Source organism: Halyomorpha halys, unplaced genomic scaffold (assembly GCF_000696795.3).
Source record: "Halyomorpha halys isolate HHAL.00 unplaced genomic scaffold, Hhal_1.1 Scaffold603.1, whole genome shotgun sequence".
NCBI classification, from domain to species: domain Eukaryota; kingdom Metazoa; phylum Arthropoda; class Insecta; order Hemiptera; family Pentatomidae; genus Halyomorpha; species Halyomorpha halys.
The window spans coordinates 25,401-46,282 of record NW_027104911.1 but is presented as its reverse complement, the minus strand read 5'-3'; the positions used below and the strand labels follow the sequence as shown (position 1 = coordinate 46,282).

Sequence of the window (20,882 nt, the reverse complement as noted above, 5' to 3'; positions counted from 1 at the left end):
TATAATGTCAGTTTGGAGGGTGGTCTTTACCAACGTTATTATCCTTCCGAGCTAGCTCAAGGCCTGTCCATCATCTTCATATTCTTTAGAAGTTTGTAAACTATTGAGAAAGTTTGAAATAAAAGCTCTGTGTTTCTGTACCCGGTACTGCGGGTAGTGTAGAATCCCTGCCCCGTATCCATATCTAAATTAAAGATAAAAATAAACTATATAAAATTTATGGTTTATTATCAATCAATTCCTTATATTATCAACCTAGTATCCACTTCTAATCTTTTGGAATTTTTAAATACATCTTGTCCCTTTGTTGGTTAATGGAGAAATAGACTATGAAAATATATAAAATGTAATATTATATATTGTGGGTACTTTATAGTACCTACCCCATGGTCATTTCTAAGTTATAAGTATCCATAATTTATGATTAACAATTGCGTGTACCTTACAGCCTCTGAGTCATGTATGTATGAGTTATATCAATACAAAATTTGTGAATATAAGTTTCTAAATTTTAACAATGAACAATTGGAAAGCGTAGATAAATGATAAATTAAATATTAAATAAATAAATATTATATTGAAACAGACCGAGAAGAGAGAAAAAGAGAAATAGAAAGAGTATGGTTAAAAATGTACTTTCGCGAGTCCACATTTATACGGAAAAAAAAATACAAAAATTACATGTTTTCCATGTCATTGTACGAATACTGCTTCTTTTTTTGAAGAATAGATGATTTATTTCGTATTTGTACGAATATCCATATAATTCAATATACACGTTTTATTATTTTATTTATTTTTAAAGAACTTCGGTAGCAAAGATTTGACTAATAAATCTGTGAAGGACAATATATTGATTTCACATTAATTCCATCGATTTAAATTACTCTGGATGCAGTGAGGCTTGCAGTAGTTGAGGATGAACATGCTCCATCCTAGCGATGCAGTAGTTACACGCTAATCGTGTCAGTACAAAACTGATTGGGCCGCTGTAATTAGGAATTGATGGAATTAAGTTTCACCCGGACGGCGTTTACCGCAACAGGCCATTATGGAACATGGAACCTCAGCGAATAATCTGTCATATTATCTCGCTTCAGTTCCTCCTGATTTCGACCGACTTCCCACCATAAACAGTTTAATTTTATTTTTTAAATATTCTTAAACTCAATAGAACAAATATGATATGACCTTATCGTAATTAAAGTCCGAGATAACCTTACGCGTTTAAAAATAGACTTAGTGATATCATCCAGATTGCAAAACATTCCAGAGCGAGCAACATTAACACAATGACAAAAAATAACTCATTATTTGCATTAAAAAATTCTTTATCTTGTTATGATGAATCCAAAGGTATATAAAGAATTAATTTTGTATGAAATATTGGCCAACAAGACCAGTTAAATTCATGATTAATAAAAGTTTTACGTAGTCAACTACCTAGTATGGTAATGTGTCGAGAAAAAACTAATTCTCGATATTTCACCTTCTCCAACCCCATATTACAGCCTTCGAAGATTGGAGTCATAACTGGAGGATTAAAATAAATCCTTAGTATTCTTTAATAATATTCCACTTGTCCTTTGCAAACAGATCCACTACCTTGGACTAAGTCCGGAAAAGACTAACTTGGAATCCTTCTACAAGACTGTAGAAATAGGAAACTGCATGTCTATTCCGACTATTACAGCATTCAAACAAACGGGCCAAGTTTCCAATCCATTACAAGACACTAGTATACATTGCGTTAGTAAGGCCTATCTGGACTTACGGAGTTGAGCTTTGGGGTTCCACTAAACCATTCAATTCCTCTCGTATCCAAATCTTTCAATCCAAAATCATTCGTAACGTCTTCAATGCTCCTTACTTCATCACAAATAGAATTGTCCGTTAAGACCTTAATACGTGTTCCATATATAGCCGATCAAGTTCGAACCTGAAATGAACCTTCCATTCTAAACTCCTTAACACTCGAACTCACTAGTTTCTAACCTTGCTTTCTCTTCAATCGACAATCCTCCGAGTCCCCTGAAAAAAAAATGGCCTCGACCTTCTAATGTAAAAATGTTATTGAAGTGCAACAAACAGGTAGCCATTGTAATATTAATATTATATTTTCTAGATGTATTTTTATGTGATACAATAGTAAATAACAATAAATAATAGAAAATATATATCTTTTCTATTTTCACATTATTGAGAGGTTTTATAAGTAAAGTCCAAATGATTGATTAATAAAAAATGTTGTTTTGTCTTGTACTGTAAGGAACTGTAAAAGATCTGTTCTCATTTAGAACTTAACCACTTTCGATGTTTTATAATTATATGCAGCGGACTATGAAGACTTAAAGAAATCAAGGTATTTATAAATACAAATTTTTAAAGGGGACAAAATCTTTTAAAAAAGATAAATTGGGTCAGCTTAAGTAAACTTAATTAAAAAACTATCACTGTCACATTGCATGAGGTAATTATCTGACACTATTTTTTTTTTTTTAATTCTTGACGAATTATCATCTAAAACCTTTAAATCGACGTACTGCATGCCTACTAAAATTAATAATAAAATAAAAAACAATAAAACCACTCAATTTACATTTATCCTTCGTTCAATAATATATATTTATTGTTTATAATATCATAGTTAGTAGGGAGATTTAAAAAAAAAATTACAAAAAATAAAATTTCAAAGTATTTCTGTCAAAGTCAGTTCAAAGCCTTGATCGCTTCTCCCTCACCCCATCCCTTCCATATAAAACTGCATAAAAGAATGAGTGAATCAATTTAAATTCAGGGAGTTTGGTGAAAAAGATTTTTATATGGTGTAGGCAATCCAAATCAAAATCCGAACTTATTATCAATATCCAAATATTCTGGATGGATTTGTTTGATTTAGATTTCTTAACTTCTTTATCTCCTGGTAGAACCTACAATTCTTATATAACCCTTGTGTCTAGCTGTGACATCGACTTAGGTCATTCAGGTTTCTTTTCCAAATCTACTAACTATCCAGAATAATATAGTGTAGAGGCATGACCCTGTTGTGGCTTCTTTCTTATTTATATATTTTATTTAATTAATTTATCTATTAAATAAATCAAATGGTATCCTAATTAAGTCTCAACATTAACTCTCAGACAGTTTGTTTATCTAATAGTGGATAGTGTAGTTTTAATCTAAAATTAAAGTTTTAAAAATTAATGAAGTTATAAAAAATTGACTTGAATTTGATGAACTGGACAAAATAGCCTGTAAAACATTTTTTTTTTTAAATTTTAATGTGAGGTGTGAATTTATTTTTAAGATTGTCCTTGGGGATGGTCGAATTGGCCGAAACGTTGGACTATTGATATAACAAAGAATGTTGAGACTTAATAAGGATACCATTTAATTTATTTAATAGATAAATACCAGTCTCAAGAACTTGAATAATTATATTAATTAATTTATTATAAAATTAATTTAATTTTAATAGAAATGATTAAGGTTTCGAAAGAAATGAAAAAGGTTTCAGTCGTATTAAAAACAGTCAAAAGTACATTTAAAAAAAAAGAACTTTTACAATTCACTTGATAAATGTGATTGATTGACTTATAAATGGTATAAATATAAAAGTGTACCGTATATAAAATAAAGTAATTTTGCCAATTTAGAAATGTTTCATCCAGAACTAGTAGTCGTTTAACACCCCTGGATTACTTAAATAGGGAGTGTTTTTGTAACAATAATAAATTTCAACTGTTGCTGAAGATGCTCTAACACTTAACGTACTAATTAATCAGCTGCTAATTTCATTGTCAATAACTATAAATTCATAATTTGTTTTCCTTCCTTGATTGGTACCTTTTACTGAAGCTAGCTTATTAATAGGAAGCCGTTTAATTTATCTACAACTAAAGAGTCATTAAAAAAAAATAGATGAAACGATTAAGAAATGGCTCTTGCCTCAAGCCTCGTCCATTAAGACACGTTGGATCGTCCGAAGACCATCTACAATTTTCTGATCGGTCAAAAAGAATTAAATACATCAATCATTCTAACAAATATCATTCAATCATTCATCCAGCCGCTGGAACGTAATGAATGAAACAGTAATGAATGATTAATAGCTGACAAATAGAGAAAACAAGTTAAATATCTCGAATACAAGAGCGAAACAACGTGGAAATATTTACACTAACATAAAACTAAAGAGTCGGCAGCAATATAAAAACAGCTTCACTTTAGGCCTTTCTTTTACGTCTGTCGACATTTAAGAAACTATATTTCAAATACTAAGAATATAAGCGTACGGAACATAGAAAAATAAATAGAAAAAATATAGAAATAAAAAGAAAAAACATAGAAAAATCACCCGTTATTCAATATCAAAATTCATATAAACCTCTAAAAAAAAACTAAAAGACAGAAAATTACGTCACTTTCACGCTTATTTCTTCAGTTTTTGACCATTTGAGCATGATGGAGCGGTATTTCTATAATACTATATTTTTGTAAGCTAGATTAATTTTTTTAAATTTGTAATCAAACTGTTTTTGATTTTTTAGAATCCAATAATCTTCAAAGCACAGTTTCGCAAAAGGCAAATATAAAAAAACCGAGACTCTCAATTGTATCTATTGCGTTTCAATCACAATATTTTTTAATAACGCTGGGAACGGTATTCACAATTTTAATATTGATTTAAATTTTGAAATTTTAAGTTTTATGAGTTATTGAATGTAGATTGTTCATTATATGAAGCTTACACATAATTCCTTTAAAAACCGGTGTTGATATTGGATATACAGAATTAATCTGTAAAAATAAGAATAGCCCTCTAAAGGAGATATGGGTAAAAAAAATGCATGTGTGCATAATATTTTTAATTTAATTTGATTAAAAAAACATAAAATAATTTAGAAAATGTATGAACTAATAAAATAAATAAAACAATATCAATAGATCTCCACTTGATAATTAATCACATATTTATTCATTAACTCATCTTACCAGAATCACACGAAATTTTTAATATTTCTAGATTTTGTGAGTATCTGATTAAAAAAAATAGGAGAGGAAATAATGTTAAAGTGTCATTATAAGTCCCTTTTTTAAGTTCTCTAACATCTTTTTGACAGGTACACTAATTTCATGTAATTAGATAATAGATCTAAAATTATAATGTTAGTTAGGGAAGAGAGAATGTAAAAAATGATACACCATGTACTTTATCAGTCCATAACCTGACACGCCACTGTTTACGCTCGTATAATACTCATTGTGTAAAGACATAAATATAAATCATTCTGGCTCCTCAAATATATGCTGAAGTAAATTCATCTGGGAAAATACGCTTAGCATTGGCTTGGAATGATATGAAAAATCAACAGATAAAATGTATTTCGACATAGAACAAATATTTAGTGATCCAGTTTTTGAAAATAAATAAAGGTCCTACACATATAATCTAGCTTTTAACTAAAAAGCATTGCTAGACATGAAATTTCATCTGAATCATTTTGAATCAATATAAAAAAGTTTAAGTTAATTATTTTATTATTATTTAAATTATTTTTATTTTAAAATAAATTATTAATTGTAATTATTTACTATAGTTTGATATAAACAAAGACCATTTGCAAAGAATAACAAACAAGACAATCAATGAGTTTTTAAAATAGTTTTGAACTTTATATTTTAAGTATATTTCAATATCCCTCCCCTTCCTCCTTCCTCACAATACAATATTTATTTATTTAAACTTTAATTTATTATTTATCTCTATTCCCAAATTTATAAGTGATTGCTAAAACTGTTTACAAAAAAGATTTGATTTAATAATTTTAGTAAAGTTTTAAGTTCTTAAATGTGCTAATATCGAAAAAAAAATTCAGTTTCTTTCCGTCATTAATATACTTCTTTTTTTTTTTAATTCATGGTAGGTGATGCCAATTTTTTAACACAAAATCCATTTACTTTAAATTTTAATTTTATTCATAGGACAATGAAATATAAAAGAATGAAGTTAAGTGGTTTAACATAAATCGAACTATCCTAAGCCAATTAGAATTGTATAAATATGTCCAAGAGACTTTTTACTACTTTGAAATCTAGTGTATGTACAGATTATTGTTTTTAGAATAAAAGAAAAAACATATTTTCAACAGTACCAAAACAATTTATTTTGGGTAAGGTATACGCGCTTAATAAAGGTTTGAAATTTATTTAGGAAAATGTGCAAATAAATTCACTCTCTCAGGCAACTGATAACAATTTCATTTGCGTCTCTTTGTAGTTCTGTGTTATTAAATGAGCAGATGTCCCATTTTAATTAGTTTTCCAAAAAAAAAGTCAATTAAAAGGATGTGTAGAAATTAAATTAACAAAACAATTATTAACAAATAGAAAAGAAAAATTAAATCAAGGAGTTTTCGAAAAATACAAATGAAAAACAAACTTCATATTTTGATACAGCGCCTCCAAAAATCACCATATTCAAATTTCAATTTTGATTGAATTTCTAAAAAAAAACATTCTTGCCGAAGAGTATGACAGTTTTACTGGCCAAATTCAAATGTTTTGTTACCCTTGAAAAGATCAATGTTCCCCATTTCTGATATTAAAAACAAAATATACGTTCCCTGAATTTGAAGGCTATTAAAAGAAACTCAAATATATTCAAACTTATAAATTCATTATTGTATATCTCAAGCTCTTATTCACCTAAAGCCTAATATGTGTCATTTAATATATATTAACGTCATTTTTATACCATAAAGAATGGAAGGTGATTGGTTGAGTACTTCACGTACTATAAAATAAATAAATGATTTTGTGCTACAAGACTGGTACGACATACTATGAATTTGCTAAAAAATATAAATGTGATGGATGAAAACGGAATTTATTTTATAGTCCACTTAATCATAATGCCAAGATTATCCAATTAAATTTCAGAAAGATTCTTTTTGCACAGACGTACTTTTTTAAATTATGCATTTTATTTTAACTTATAACAATTTAAGTTATAATCATAAATTTTTTATTGATAGAACTAAAAAAGTACTATGAAAATACAGTACACAAATATTGAATTTATTTTATTGAGTTTAAGATTACAATATAATAAACAAATGTTTCCTGGGATAGTCGTTCACTTTTTTTAACATTAGTCTAGTTTGTACACAATTTTACATCTACATATAATTAAACAGTCTGAATGATTTAAACAAAGTTATCATACTTAATAACTACATTAGTTCCCACACTTTGCCATACATAAGGCAAAACTCATTATATTTTTTTAACATCGATTTCATTATACACTGGTATACCGACAGGATGACAAAACATATGGTGATACAAACATGAACAACAATGAGAGGAGGCAACTAAAAAGGAGCTGGATGGGAGATCTTTTAATGACTTACTGTAGTGTAGTGCTATTGGCTGCTGATCTTTTCCATGTTTGGTGCGGTTAGGAACAATAACATGCCTGCTTGTCTTGAACTGAAATTCTTAATTTGCTCCCACACAAATTATCTTAGGTTTATTTTATCAGTATTTTTTATTATTATTTTTTTATTATTTGTTTTATTTTTCTTTATTTAATTTAAATACGCCAGAAATGTTAGAAACAAACTTTTAACAAAATATGAGAGTGTAGCAGCATTACTAATACACAAGGCTTTGCTGCTGGAACTGGCATGAATGACAAATTTTCCAACATGATGACATAATAAAGGTTTGCCTCCTGGTATCATCTTCATACTGGAGACTCACCCAGCAATTATCGAACAGAACTGACGACCTCTGACCCAGAAGAGGAAGCTTTTAGCAGAACACATCATCTCCGTAAATAACACTTTGTTTATAACGAATGATTACAGATTGATTTAAATATACCTAAAAATTATTTTTATATATCATTTCCTAATACTTTTGTAATTATTTTGACTGAGTTATTTTTATTCGTTGGTAGCATGATTCCAAACGCCTCATATTTTCCTCTTATCTTTGTCAATATTAGTAAAAGAAACCCCCAGGCAGCCACCATTTAAAAGGGAAATAGTGGATGGTGATGCCGAGCTCCGAGGATCATCCTTGGACCTGTGTTATAGAATGAGTTTTTTTTTCTTTTTTAGGCTTTGGTATAATCATTACAAAATACTTAATATTTTCCCTCTACGTTTATTAATAGCTAAGATATAGGTTTTAACCTTGGGGGTTAAATTACTCAGGTTCATTAGGGGAAATAATGAACAAAATATATGCATCAAAACAGAATCCTTACAATAGAATTTTAGATATATTTCAAAAATATAGTACGCATTAAATGATTCAATGATTAAACCATTGAATGTGGAAGATATATTGCTATTAATTTTTTTTCTTTAATCTCGTTAAAAATTAATGAACAGTCACTCACAGCATGTAGTCTAGTGACTGCTTTTGTGCGTTGTACGTTGAGTAGTATTATATATATATTAGACTCCCGAGTCCACCAGGTTGACTCACGGCTACAGTGCATAAATAAGTATGTGCCATAGCTGGATTCGAACTAAAGTTTTTGGAGATTATAAAAATTAATGATAAAATTCTTTCTAATGTCTAATGAAATTTCAGATGAACTCTGTAATTTGATATTTCCTTTTTATTGATGATAGCCAGGGTGAATAAGGTTCAGTGTTATGTTTTTAGGACCTATATGGGTAACCTGCGTCAATTCCCTTATCTCTTTTATCTATAATTAAATCTATATTGTTGGTTCAAATTAAATCAGCGACTATGAAATATCTTTTGGGATTAATCAGCAATGTTTTACATAACAGATCTATGACTATCCTTCATAAAAATTGAAATTCTAATCCCCTCTGGAATGGATAGGAGTATTGGAAAACGACAGCAAATCGCTTGTTACTGATGTATTGTTCTAATCCATCTGTTATTCCATTTGCCGTTCATTCAATAATCCAATCTGTATGGATTATCAACAATGCGTTCTGGGATATTGGGATTGCTGAATATTCAATCTTCCAATTATTATTTCAGAAGCTCTTCCCTATTTTTGCACATCGACCCAGTCCATCTAGTCGATGAGCTGCTTTTATCCTAAGAGAAATTCGGGGTGTCACAGCTATAAAGCATACAATCTGCAAACTAATGGTAACTATTAGTTTCTCATTTGTAAATGTCAATTTTTTAATTAGGTGCTGACATGAGAAGAGGGTATTGTTGGTGCTCTGAAAACTAAGAAGCAAACCTTTATCACGAACCTTCACCTGTTACGCTTTAGTGAGGATATAGTGTGGATATAGTACGTTTAGATCCTCTCTTTGATCGAAGGGGCTCTCAAAATGATTTGGTCAGCACTTTAAATACCGGAAAATAGATCCGATGGAATCAACATTATTGGCTATGAAATAGTTCACGTACCGAAAGATTCTCGTACAAACAGCTGACCATTGTATTGAAGACACTATCATTATATTATACCCGTATATAATCTTAATAATCAATAGAACCTTTCCGACAGGTTTTACCTCGCCATATAAGGCTTAGAATTGATTTATTGTTATCTCAGCCGCATTAGGAATACTGCAAAGTTCAATGCACTCTACACTACTATACATCGTATACTCAATATAACAGTCATATGCAGATTAATACATTAATTTGAATAAAAAAGGAAAATTCAACATATTTCTCGCAGATTACGATTTTTGACATATTCATATTGTTGGTTTGCAGATTCATATTAAAATTAAAATATAGTTAAAAACCATCGCCAAAATTATCTTATCATTATGTTCTATAAAAGCTCATGCTACACTACTAGGTGCAAATTTTCACCAGACATGGTGTCCTCACATTCTAAAAAAATGGAAACGTTAAACCAAATAATAAACTTCTTATGATACATTCGATTTCAAATTGGGCTTTATATTTACTTAATTACACTATATAGGACCAGAAGTTTCCTGAGAGTTTTAAAGGAGCAACTAGAAATGTTGATTTCAAGATGAAAGGAAATTCTACTCTATTCCGATCCCACACACGCCTCTCATTCCTTTTTTAATTTTTTTTTTAACAAACCCCCCCAAATTCTTTTACAGGTATTGACTCTAATCGACATGAGTAAATGAAAATATTAATATATTTTTATTGTAAAAAATTTGTTTCATCAATTAAATTAGCATGCTTTATAGAAACACCAACCTACCTATATGAATCCTTTTTACTTTTTCCGAAAAAAATAATCGAATCTTAAAAGAGAAAATAGATACTCAGTGCAGATTAGCAAAAGTGGAGGAACAGTGATGAAATAAAGGCCTGGAATTAAAATATATATCGATGATTTGATAAGATTTAGGATGACGAAAAGAAGAATAGAACAACTACCAGAGGTCTCTTATCTGGGACGACTAAGCCATCGATAAATTTTGAGGTGGGATTCGGCGAATTAGATGCGGTCAACCAGCCCTCAATAATGACTCGGCTCCACTCTTTGATGTCTGCGTAATCCCGTCGTGTCAGCCGATGACGGGATTTACAAAGCTGAGTATCCTTTAGATCGGATTACTGGTCTGCTATGATGATCACTATCTCGAGGGGATCACATCCCCTCTGTTTCAAGTCTAATGGATTCGTTTATATCTATAAGATCAATATTTATGAGATTTATTCCGAGTGGGAGCAGTGACAAACGGTAGGAGCACTGATACTACCACAGTGTCGAAAACATAATGTAGCGACACTCCTTTCGTTAAAGTAATACTTTTTTAAATGGATTTTTTAAATATTTTTACTACTGGTCATTCTGAGACCTGCTCTTTGCATCCACATGAAAATAGTTGTGCACTACTTCTGATATAGTCCTTATATTATTATTGCTTGGAATAGTTTTGAACTACAGTAGGACTAGGACTCTTATTACCTGGGTCTTCGGGACTGTACACTGACCGGTTCTCATTTTAGCCGATCCGATGGATAAAGTGAACAGGATTAGTTGTATCTGAAGCTATGAAATTATTTTTTGATACATCTGCTAACTACTATTATTGATATTGATAGAAACATTGCGCCAGTTTTGTACAAAAAATAATTACAATTATAATGTCTAAATTCTCCACTAGACATTATCGTCCCATTGTAATATAATTCACAATAAAGTTGTGTTGTTTATGTTTTTTAATACACTTATAATATAATTTTTTTTTTAAATTGAAGCACTCACTAACATACATATACATTAGGTGGGACTAAGGTTCTCAGGGAATTGCTCGAAAACAAGCTGTATGAAGGATCACCCAAATCAGTCTTAACCTACTGAAAATGTATAACTGGAGTAATCAGCATTCATGAGAACGCGAAATTGTAATGTAATCTAAAAAGAAATCTTAAAATTTATTGATGGTTATGTGTAAGGAAAAATAGATAAAATAAACTAATTAGCATAAACTAATTGGGGATGCGTTTAAGGTAAGTTGTTATCGGCTTGTCTTATCTTCATGAAAGTTTAGCGAAAGTGCTTAACCTACCTGCGATAATTAAACAGCCGTTAGCACTTCCCCTCCTTGTAGGGCACTTGCTAAAACCGCATTTTAAGCTTTAAAATATCATTTTGTGATTAAGTCCTAATTATTATAATTGCTAATGAATTTATTAATAAAAAAAAATCTGAAAGTAATGGAATTAGACTTTTCACTTTAAATGAAAGCCATCCTCTAAGACTTATAATTGTTTTTATGTTCCTGAATGTCTGGAAAAATAAAAATCTATTTTTTTTTTAAATTCCACATAATATAGTATTTTTATTTTTTTAAATTTTAATGTTACTCGAGCACACTTTCATTCAACATTAAACAATAATATTATTTCATTATTTTTAAATCATACAATAAAAAGAGTGAGATGGTCTTGAATAATCTTCAATACTTAGTTCTGCATAAATTCTAATAATATATTCTCGGTTCTGGATAATTTTCCACTTAATTTTCAGTATACTATAATGTTTTTCTTGACTACAATTAACATATATTTGTGGTTGTCCATATTAGCTAACCATATTTTGGTGACGGTTCGATATTTTTGTTCTTATATTCATGCTCTACATTGAGAAAAAAAATACTTGTTTTTGTATTTCTTAATTAATTATTAAAATCTAAAATATATAGAATAAAATTTGTGATTAATTTAATTAAGTTTAGTTTTAATTATTCATTAATTTCAATTTTCATTTAGTATATGTTAGTGTTTATTAACATTTTTTTGTAAGAAATTGCTTTTTATAAAAAAAAAAAAAGTTTTTTTTTTTTTAAAGTGGCTTAGAAATGAGAGCAATAAAATCTCTAAATTTCGTCAAAACATAGTTGTTCATTATCACCTATACAGTTATATTTATATATGAAATATAATATATATACATATATATTATGTTTATTTGCCTGAATTAATCCAAAGCATAGGGAATCATTTTATTAACCATGGGATAATTTAAGAAGTCTGTTCCTTGTAAAATATAAAACACCGTAGGTGTATAAGCGTGGGCAAGATGCAAGCGACTAACGCTCGGCGGGGGAAAAAATTGCTTTCCGCCGTCCCACACTTTAGTAGCTTCTTTGCCTTATTTGCTAACTTCTATTTCTTCTTTCAGGACTGAAGAATGACTCTCGAAGGACTACAGGTTGTCGGAAGGAAGCGGCTTCATCGGATGGGTAAATACATTATTTCCAATAACAAATTATCTTATAGAAACTTAGCTCCATGTTATAATGTACATCATTCTAATTTACAATAAAACATTTAATGCGTGCATATTTGTATGTAACATATTTGCCTTAGATAAAGACTATCAACTTATAATAGCATTTTTATAAATTTCCAAGGGTTTATAATTCTCCAAAAACCTTAGACTTTAGAAATTGGTCAGAAATAGATATAGAAATATAAAATATTATTTTTTGGAATAATTCTATATCATAAATATTTTCATCATAAATAAACCCAACTTTGTTTCATATTAAAATAAGTAGTTATTATATAATTTGAACCCATTCAACTTAAATGGAAACACGAAACTATCCCACATGACTCGGAAAAACAGTTTAATGATATAACTAAATGTGTCATTCTTAGTATGTTTTCTTTTTGTTCAAAAAGAAAATATGAAAGTAAACCTTGATTTTAATCATTTATCGTTAAAATAATTTATTTTCCTGATTATGGATAAATAAAATGATTATAACCTAAATTTTCGGATCCGATCTTAGAGGAAGGAGTATAATAGGGGAGAGTAAGCGGCAGGAAAAGTGAAGCCAAAAAGGCGGGCCTCATGAACGACCGGGCGAAAGACACAGAGGTAAGGGGGGAGTGCCACCCAGTCACTGGCTGCCTTCTTTTTCAGTTAAGATTACAATGACAGAAATTCATATTAATCTGAACGCAAACGCCCTGTGGGGGTGGCCTTTTTGGCTTCACTTTTCTTTCCAGGATAGTAGGGTTACGTGACCTCCCTGGGTTCAATCTCACTTGACCCCTGATAGTTTTCTCATCTATGTTTTTCTTTAGAGTAATTGACATTCCAGTAGGATATCACTTTTTCTTGTCTACAAAACAATAGGAAGTTAAACCAAATATAGGAGTGTATACAATTTTTTTTTAAATCCACTAAATCCATTTTAATTTTTTTTTTTTTTTTGGGAGTACCAGCCATAGACAATTTCTGGATTTCTTATTGATTGATAATGAAAATTTGTAACAAGTGGCATTGTACAGGTTTGTAATTTGATATGTGTTGAAAAACTATAACCGTTCATTACTCTGCAAAAATTTACCGAATCTTAAACAATGATTTTAAAAGAAATGTAAGGTGAGAGGTATTAAATAAAATTTGAATGTAGGTGCTGAGCTTGCCCTATGAGGATCTTACGACACCCTTTTCTTTCGATTTCTGGGCGATATAACAGAAAATAAAGAATATATCTATTACTTTCTGATTTTTTGTATAGGAACTATAAAAAAAATAAATAAAATAATACCATTTTTCTATATTAAAACATTGAAAAATACATTTGGAAATCACATGAAAATATTTTTCCACATAGCCTACTTTTGAACGAGTAAAATACAATCCGGAACTCATTATGAGAAAATTTATGGAATCCATTTATTTGGTTGGGTGATGGGGTTTGGGAAAACAAGATCTCGCAGCGGGCCATAGCGGCACAATAGGTGCTAACAAAATTTTACTGCTTTATGCAATGCCTTGCCTCAACTTGATTTATGCAAATAAACAAATTTATGTATGAGGTTCCTCGTTCGTGGTAAAGCTTTCCTCTGTATTAAACGATATTGAATTGGAAAAGTTTCGTTCCTTAAAAAATATCATTCACTTGTATTATTTAGATTATCATTTCTAGTTACGGGATTGTTGCTGAAATTTTATGAATATTTCTATATAGATTTTTTCTTATTTTTCTAAATTCGCTTCATTTTATGAAATAAATGTCAAGATTTAGTTTATGATGCTCTCAAGCATTACACATTTTTTTATTTCTTCATTTTATTAAAAATCATATTTTAAGGCCATATTTAGGATGAAAATTGTACGAAATATATATGTTCGTTGATATTTCAACAAGGAATTTATTCGATAAAATTCATCACACGATCAGTAACAAAAAAATCTGGTGCAGTGCGCGCATGTCACAACTTTCATATACCACTCAACTTATGTTCCCAAGTTTTGAATAGATAAGTGGGCTCATGTTGAATTTGTCGCTATTTTAGAGAAAATTCTAATATTAGAAAATGGGAAAATTTTGAACAAAACCTTTATATTTTTCTGTTGTTATAAAAATAAATATTTAGAATTCTTGAGATTATTCTAACTAAAACTAATTATATATCCCTGTCAAATATATAACTGTATAACAAAATATAATGTCGTAAACATGTGCTTGCAATCAAGAGAGAGTGTTGGTTTTTTTTTTACCGATTTGAAACTCTTTTTATTTTTCCTCTTTTCTCCTTTATTTATTCATATGTATTTTTTTATTATTATTTAGTATTTATCTATTATTTACTACTGTCAAAAATGAGTACTGGTTATTTATTTCAAATCAAAAAACTTGAAGGTACTTTAAAGAAAGATTTTTGAAACATTCGTCTATGCCATGCCAAACAATTTCAAAGAGAATAAGGCCCTATTTGATGATAAAGAACATTTGTTCATTGTACAATTTTATGTTCACAAACCTATCTGGTAGCACATATTATACAATCATACATTCATATTCTTTAATCAAAATCATTTTAGTTGTTTTAGATAAAATACAAAAAAAAATATCAATTCTATACTGTAGCATTTCCGGTCAGGTAAGTTTATTGAAAAAGTTTCTGTTAAATCCAAGGGATAATCCAAGTTTTTGCCCGCCTTAATTGTGTGATTTCAGTCTTTTATGACTTTTAGGCTGTTCAAAAAAAAAACTAGGCTGTTCACAGAGACACACACTGACCATTTTGCGAGAATATGTGTTTTTAGACTTAGGGACCACAAAACATGAAAACTCATCGTAACCGTACAATACTATGCCTTGATGAGCGAAAGTAAAAAACTGAAAAAAAAAACTGTTTTTTCTTTTAAATATCTTAGGAAGAAGTAAATAAAAATCATACAATTCACCTAAAAAACAAAATAAGTGAAAAATACCTTAACAGTCCTGTAAAAGTTATGATTTATTTGGACTATATTATTTGATTTATCAGACTGTATATGACTCCACCATAATATTTGTTTAGCTCAAAAAAAGTTTGAGAACCGCTAGCCTAAGGGACCATAATTTTTAGATCATTTCAATTTTTAAATTTTAGAAATAATCGAAAATTTCCAACAAAAAAAAAACTCGTATAAAATAATGAAAATTGCACTATTTGTCTGAATTTTCCTAAAAACTTTTTACCATGTTGAAAGCGAAATTTTTATTACTTTGGATCCCATTTATTTTAGTTCCCCCTTGCACTGTTAATTAAAGTCAGTAGGAAAAAAAAAACTCTTTGAAAAATCCCGTTGTGATTGATTCACTGGAAAATCTTGCTCTCTCAAAATCAAGTCTAATAATCGAACTTATTACAAAATAGATATTTTTGTGGATCTTGCAGTATATTCAAGGATTTTTCTGTTATCAACGGGTGCTATTATAAATTAAAATATTACAAAAAAGCTATATGTATATGTTTCCCTTTACTCCCAAAAGTACACAAGATGTGTATTAATGGAGAAAACGAAAAAACAAAAAGTTTGCCCTCAGAATCAAAATATTTCTTTGCTATTCTACATTTTAGACATAAAGGAGCAAATTCGGTTCCGTGATACTCTATCTCTGCCAGTCGTATTATTTGTGTTTGAGCCTAGTCGATCGAACCATCCATCCGACTTTGATGCAATTTACAGATTGTGCAAATCGGTACCCAATTGCCCCCATAAGGAAACTGACCAAATGTTGGAGGAATGTTGGGAATCAGTGTAGACATGGCCAAATAACGTTTTTATAACATCCAATAAAATTTATAATAATTTCTTGATATTTAGTGTGTTTTTTATGGATGTAACCGTGGTTTAACACAACGTTTTCTCGTTGAATTCAATACAAACAGTGAGTACCAGGTTTAGTTTGGCCTAAGACGAGTGTCTATCCTTGCATTAAAAAATACCGGATTATCTTACAATACAACGGAAAATTCTTAATAATTATTCCCCAGCTGTATTAAAGATTAAATTTAAACCCCATAAAGGGGGTAACTAAAGTATAAATTTCTGTCCGAGTAAGGTGGGAATCGAATCCAGACCTATTAGAACTGTGATCCCAGTAATGACGACCTCTACCAATCTTTTGTTTCTCAATATGTAATTGTAATTCTATTACTTTAGTCGATTTTAATATTAACTTACTGTTAGTAAGATGTTACAGTATTAGAGTGCGGGCCATCAATTATTATTTTCGTTAAATAAGGCCGTTGAAACTATTACGGTCAGTCGTTCCCTATCTCTATATTTCGTCATCGGTTTGAATAATGATGAGTTCAAAACCGAAGGAGGACAACTCGTAGAGAATGCCATCAATAAGACAGCCAGAGAAAGTGAATTCGAACGGAATGGGACCGGGCAGGATGAGATCCACAGAGAGCTGAATATTGCAGTATGTCGTGCTGAATCATTCATCTCGCCATCTTGTAAATGCTCTTCGGGTAGTATCAATATCTCAAGCCCTCCTATAAAAGTCTCCGACTCTTCGACAGATGTCTTCTCCGCTCCACTATCTACACAATCACGACAACGAACCACTGTGAAGATTCGACTACTCCCACAACAGATTGTGAAACGCTATTAAAAGTTTAGTGACCTGGAGGTTGGTAGGCGGCATAAACCCCCGCTCATAGGCTCAACCCTTCCTTCGCTACAGGAATAGCAATGAAGGAGTCGTTACTGGTCCAGCTGATAGAATAATGTCGCACCATATATTTGTTTTTCCTAAATTCCCCACTGTAACTTCGGAGATCTATGTAATATTTAAACTGCTATATCCAAGATTGGCAATAATATTTTTCATTTGAAAAATAGTCCATAAATCTCCCTTTTCCCATTATAAAGTCACAAATTGTATGCATGTATTCTATCCTCATAACCGTGTAAATCTTTGTAGACTAGAGTTTTTTTTTTGACTTTAATTAAATATTACTAGTGTGTGAAACTATGGTAGATTTTTATGTATTTTTGTATTTATATAAGTATATATGTACGTGTGACTGTATGATACTATAGTTATTTATTTTACTATTTACATTGTATACATTAATTTCATCTTATATTTGTTAAAAGGGTAAAATGTAGGATTAAAAGAATAAATTATACTAAGGGATATTTCGGAGATTAATGTAAAAAAAATAATAATAAAAAGAAGTTAGATAAAAAAGAATAAAATCATATATTACGATCATGTGTTTTAAATTAATTACACTATGTCTATATATTCTATGGTTCAAAAAATAATTGTTTTACTCGTTATACCTATGCTGTTTATGTAGTATCCCAATGCAGTTGGGCAGCATTCTTTCCCATCTTTATAGGTTACCAGCTACTAATTTATGACGTAGTACCTTATAAATGATTGTGTACAATTTTAATTTTTTTTTCAAATTTTCTTACTAAACAAAATCTAATAATTATCCACTATAAAAAGGGGGTGAAAAAAAGGAGGTGTGTGATTAATTACCACGGTTGTCGGAAGGTCGTCCTTTGTCTTTTAGTTCACAATAATTTTACGACAAAAAAGGATAAAATGAGTAATGGGAGGAAATCAATTACTCAAAAAACCGAAAAAGAAGATGTCTTAGTTATTATACGAATTTCTTTTGTTCATGTTTTCATTGATGAAACTATGAATAACCATGAGCATACATCCGAGTATTTATGCATTATTATAATTAATTAAATCTAAAGAAATTTTCACTATAAGATTTTCGCAAATAATACAAACAAAACAGCACGTAAAAGCTGACGCAGGTAAGCGCTGAATCACCTTCAGGTTTGGGCGCCAAAACGCCTCCGCTATGAATTCCATTCCATATCGGTCAAAGATATCGTATATTGTTATAACTAACTTCCCCCTAGGCATTCCTTAGCTACATTTATAGCCGGACGCTTATGATAATTGATCACGTGGGCTTATCTTATTTCAAAACTAATGAAGTAGTTTTCTTCGTCTAAATTTTTAACTGTAAAATAATAAATTCTTTTAGCAAAGTTCGAAATGTACTGTAACAAGATGAGGCCATAAAGTTAAGGATTCTCGTTAATTAGTCAATAATTCTGTCTCGGATACAAATTAGCTGTTCAGAAGACTGGCTCTCCTCCAAACTCGTCAATCGTTGGGCTATACTTACCTGGAGGTTTCGTTTTACACCGAAGAAGAATGGAATATGCACAGTATTGCATTACGTCTTATAATAAACCTAAATTAGGTTAATGCGGAATATTTATTCTGCCAAATGTAAATCTAAGTAGTAAAAGTAATTAAAAAGTAATCCGTGGCGTGGTTTATGTTATACGCTTATTTTTTCAGAACATGTGAAACATATATTTTGCAATTTTTCAATCTCTAGATAACCCTAGAATAAAAAAAAGTGAATTTTGCAATTTTATTTTTTATTAGCTCGTAGACGGACTCCAATTTTTATTTATAAAATGAAAATAAACTTTTTATCTTTGGCCAAAAACATTAAATATGAATACTAAGCGTTCACTCCTAACAGTTGGTAACTAACACAATGGAAACTTTTAAAATTTTTGTCTGTTTCAATGTATTCATTTAAGTAACAGTCAACATAGTTTAATACCAACATTATCCATACTTTTATGATTTTAAAAAAATCATAAAATTAGACCTAGTAATACCGAGAATTTCAATTCATAAAAAATGTGAGATACCATGTTCTACAACTGAGCGGCTCATACATTAATATAAATAAATAATATAAAATTGAATAATACGGGGTTTTCGGTCATACGACGTGGGGACTAACAAAATGAAACAACTGCAATTGTAAAATTGCTATTTGTTAAAATTTTATAAATTTAAGTATGTATATACATACATGCCAAGAACCTCAAATCATAAAAAATGTTCGATACCATATTTTTTTGGATAGTGACTTATACATAATGACAAATAAATAATATAAAAATAGAAATAAAATTTCGTTATTTTTTAAAAATATTTGCACGATAAGTTTTGGTGATTTCTTGTTGTCCCCACTTCAGAATATTTTCAAAAATCATTAATAAATAGGTCAAAAATATATATCTGTTTTCTAAGGTCAAATTCTTTCTTAAGGGTGTATTTAATAAGGAAAAACTTTTGAATCTGAGATAGGAGATTTTTTTAAATTTAATAAATCGTATATTTTTCTTTTGTAATAAAAAAATATATATAATTACATAGAGAACATATTGAAGCATTAATCGTATCAAAACATTGGGTTTTTACAAACATTTATGTAAAACGCTCTAATAGGTTTATGCGATACTTGAAATGCGATACTAGTTTTCGTTATTTTATTTACTTGTACTTTTAAATTTATTGGTGAGATCATTCTTTATTGGAGACACGTTCCAACCAGGCTCATGGCATTTATAAATATTATGTTTTTTTAGGAACTGTTTAGAGAGTAGAGTCTTATGCATCCAGACTATAAAAATCAGCACATTATCAACATCACTCAAGTAGTTTTTTTAACTTTTCTACTATATGTATAACTTGATTAGAATATGTTTAGTAAACATCCTAATCTTCTTTCTCCTGTCGATATCTTTGTTAGATGTAGGTTTAGACGATGAGAGAGAACAAACCGTTCGTGAGACAGAATAATCTAGAATAAATATCGTTCCCTTAATCCATTCAACACATTCATTGACACAAGCGCTTAAGCTTCACTTTCGTTCTTAGATTAATTGTATTCTGCCTTAATCTTCACTGATTTATAAGTGGAGAATAAAGTTGTAAAAATAGACCATTAAAGTAACGAAATTTGTGAGGTTTGTGGATAATGCTGCTATTTTGATTAAACTTGATATGTGATTAATATAATTTAATAAGTCCCCAATACAGAAAAACATAAAATGTTAACAATTCACACAGTTAACTGGAAACTAGAATAAAATATTATATTGAAATAAAAAACATCAACTTCAACGATCAAAATTTCTTAGACTGTAGAGGATGGAGCCAAAGATACTTAAAGAAAAATACCTTGAGGAAAAAATTAAATTAAAATAGCGAATATACAGTGCATTCCAGCATTAACTTTGTACTGTTTTTTTCTTATTTTCAGATATATTG

The 20,882-nt window shown here is 29.8% G+C and overlaps 1 long non-coding RNA gene across 1 annotated transcript in view; it reads left to right on the top strand.

Annotated features, from left to right (window-relative positions):
• LOC106684701 (uncharacterized) overlaps positions 1–20,882 on the top strand; it is a 135,128-nt gene that overhangs the window by 90,457 nt on the left and 23,789 nt on the right. The window contains exon 4 of the long non-coding RNA XR_001343728.2: positions 12,641–12,701. This is a non-coding gene — a long non-coding RNA (uncharacterized lncRNA). The remainder of the gene's footprint in view (positions 1–12,640; positions 12,702–20,882) is intronic.